The sequence below is a fragment of the Euleptes europaea genome, chromosome 1 (assembly GCF_029931775.1).
Source record: "Euleptes europaea isolate rEulEur1 chromosome 1, rEulEur1.hap1, whole genome shotgun sequence".
Lineage (NCBI taxonomy): Eukaryota > Metazoa > Chordata > Lepidosauria > Squamata > Sphaerodactylidae > Euleptes > Euleptes europaea.
The window spans coordinates 5778755-5782328 of record NC_079312.1 but is presented as its reverse complement, the minus strand read 5'-3'; positions in this window follow the sequence as shown (position 1 = coordinate 5782328).

Here is a 3574-nt window from a genome sequence, read left to right as displayed (position 1 = left end):
AGTGGAAGGGAGAAGAGGGATAAATACACTGGGAAGAGGAGTGAGAGAGAATAAAACAAATATTGGTGGCAGCTACCTCTCAAGCAAAAGTGTCTTGCCATCCCCACTGAGCAACCACAGCCAAACTGTAAACATCTGGATTAGAAAGCAGGTTTTCTTGGCCAGGTTGGGGCTTAAAATACACATGTAATGTTTTCCTTCCCTCTCTGTCTACAAGAGCTAATCAAGGGTTAAGAAGCAGACAGAAATGCAGTTCGTAGAGAGGATACAAAAAGATGGGGAGAAATACCCAAGTCCTCCAGCTTCCTCCTTTTGGGATCCAGCTTTGTTTGCAGGAGTGCTGGAGGATGTAGGCTCGAGAAGCTGGGGGATCCTGGAGGGGTTTAGAGTGGCAGCGTGGGGAAGGGGGCAAAGTCCCCTATGCTGGGCAGCCTTAGCCATAATTAGGGCATAGAGAATAAAACTGATGCTATCCTACTGCTCATATACAAATCTATGGTGAGACCAACCTTACAGTGTTCTGTACAGTTCTGGTCGCTTCTAGGACTGTGTATTTTTTCAGGTCAATTTCAGGTTCGGGTTAAATGGGCCTGATTTTTTTTTCAAGAGACCCGAAATAAGCTGAATGCCCATACCATTAAATAGGTATTTCCGCTTTCTTCTAGGTTTCCTGAAAAAATGCAGGTCTATTATAGTCAATGGGATTTTTTTTTGAAAGCTCCTGTGGGGGCATTTTTCTAGGTAGAGTTATCAAATTTTTTAAAGTAGCCGTAAGGGACTCTCCTTTCAAGAACCCCAAAGTTTGGTCAAGTTTGGGACAGGGGGTCCAATTTTATGGGAGCCCAAGGGGTGGCCCCATCCTCATTAGGAAACCTCTGCAAACTTCCCATAGACTATACTGTCCGTTTTCTCATCTGAGAATATGAGTTGGAAAGCTAACTTTCCTATGGTGTGCAGGTTACTTACATTCAGTGAAATGTCTTTTCTGAGCTCTTGGGGGGGGGCAGCAAATTTGCTGATGACTCTCCTCAGAGTAAACCTCCAAGTTTGGTGGAGTTTGATTCAGGGGGGCTACAAATTTGGTTCCTCTGCCTAAAAAAATCAGCATACCCACATTCCACTGGAGGAAAAAAACCAGCCTTTTTTTTCCTTCAGTGGAAAAGCAGAGAGGCATGCCTGTGAGCAAGCATAGGCCAATGCTTTCCTCCCCAAGAACCAACACAAGCCCCAGACAACCAGACTACAACCCAATCCAGAAGCACAACAAACCACCTAGAAAAGTGTAACAGAACCAATTCTTACCCCTGTCCTCAAAACCTTAAACACACCACAACAAAATAAAAAGTAGGGGCACTTTTGACCTTCCCAAACAAAATCAGAACAGGATGAATGCCAAATGCCAACACCTAGGCATGCTCTGGCGACACAACCTTGTTTCCTTCTTTGATTGAGTGCCAAGCTTACTGGATCGAGGGAATGCTGTTGATGTTGTTTACCTGGATTTCAGTAAAACCTTTGACAGGATTCCCCATGATCTGATGGGTAAACTAGAGGATTGTGGACTGGACTCTAGGATGATTAGGTGGGTAGGGAACTAGTTGGAGAACCGCACTCAAAGAGTAGTTGTCAACGGCATTTCATCTGGATGGAGGTGTCCAGTGGGGTGCCACAAGGGTTGGTTCTGTGCCTGGTACTTCTCAATAATTTTATAAATGATCTGGGTGAGGGGGTGGAGAGACTACTCATTAAATTTGCAGATGACATCAAATTGGGAGAAGCAGCAAACATACCAGAAGGCAGAGATAGAATGCAATGAGATCTGAAAGGTTTGAAATTTGACCAATTACAGGGACATTTTGAGGCCATATGAAATGGGTATTAGAGCATAATCTGAAGTCAATATTAAGTGGTTCTTGTAGGTTATCCGGGCTGTGTAACCGTGGTCTTGGAATTTTCTTTCCTGACGTTTCGCCAGCAACTGTGGCAGGCATCTTCAGAGTAGTAACACTGAAGGACAGTGTGTCCTTCAGTGTTACTACTCTGAAGATGCCTGCCACAGTTGCTGGCGAAACGTCAGGAAAGAAAATTCCAAGACCACGGTTACACAGCCCGGATAACCTACAAGAACCAATGAACTCTGACCGTGAAAGCCTTCGACAATATTTCAATATTAAGTACTTCAACCCATTGGCTTATGATTCTATCACTGAAAAACTCCATCGATTTTGTTGAGAAATTCACTCATTAAAAAAAAATTCCAGGTAGCCGGCTCAAGGTCAACTCAGCCTTCCATCTTTCCGAGGTCGGTAAAATGAGTACCCAGCTTGCTGGGGGTAAAGGGGAGATGACTGGGGAAGGCACTGGCAAGCCACCCCGGCAAGCCACCCCATAAACCTGACTAGATGTGACGTCACCCCATGGGTCAGGAATGACCCGGTCCTTGCCCAGGGGACCTTTACCTTTTTTTAAAAAAAAAAGTTGCTTCAGGGGGCCCCTCCAGGATTAGGGGCCCTGACGCTTACGTTTCATTAGTTTCACAACTGATCCACCTCTGGGGGAGGGTGCAGAAGAGAGATGCTGCAGTTCTCCAGGAGGATGGAAAAGGCGCCTCCTGATGTCCTGGCAGCAGAAGGTAAATTGTATTCTTGTAAGCCCCTGTGAGTCTGCCTGGGCATGCAGTTCTAAGGGGCGGAACTTGTATACAAGCTGCTAAAAGTGTTTTTGACCAGTGCTGTAATCAGCTGCGCTTTAGGTTGCAAATCTGGTTGTTTTGTTTTGCAAAGCAACTACTTTGGGGGGAGCTATGAAAAACCTGAAAATATAAATATGATGAATTAGGCCCCACCCGTGTGCCATCCCGATAGCTCTATGTACTCGCAATACTTTGGGGGGCGGGGGGGCCTCTGTCCCCGAGCTCTCTGCGGAGTAGCCCCCAAAGTGGAGTTTGGCCATATTTTTCTCCTAGAATAACTGTTTTCAGCACAGTTGCTTCCTCTGGATCTTCCTCCGCTGCTGCTTCTAGAATATTATGCCAGGATACGTCACGCTCAAGAAGACCTCTTCCTTTGCAGCGTGGCTGAAGGTTTGTTCTGTCTCGGCTCTATTTCCACCAGCCTCCAAATCAGACCTTCTTTGCCTGGGTCTGACGTGGAGGGGGGGGGGAGGGAGCTTCCCATTGTTGGAGAAAATAAAGTCCCCAAGGAGAAAGGGGGCCTCTGCTTGCCAGCTCCCCCCCCCTCCTTCGGGGCTCCCACGCAGCCCAGTGAATCTGAGCCAGGGAACAGGAGGGCTGGAGCCTGCTTGGGGAGAGGCTTCCAGTGGGGCGGGGGGGGGGGTCTCCAGGTTCTCCAGCTGTTCCCCCAAACGTTTCCGGCCTCCACAAGCAATCAAGCCAAGCCAAGCCAAGCCCGTCTTGCAGAGTGGGCCGGGGGGCGGGGCTCCCTCTGCCGGCTGCCTCCGCCCCGCAGAAACCGAGGCCAGCGAGTCCCACATCCTAGAGGGGCCGCCGGGGAAGCGAGTTTGCGAGGGGGGGGGGGAAGCCCGTCTCCTTCCTTCCTGCCCGCCCAATGTGGGA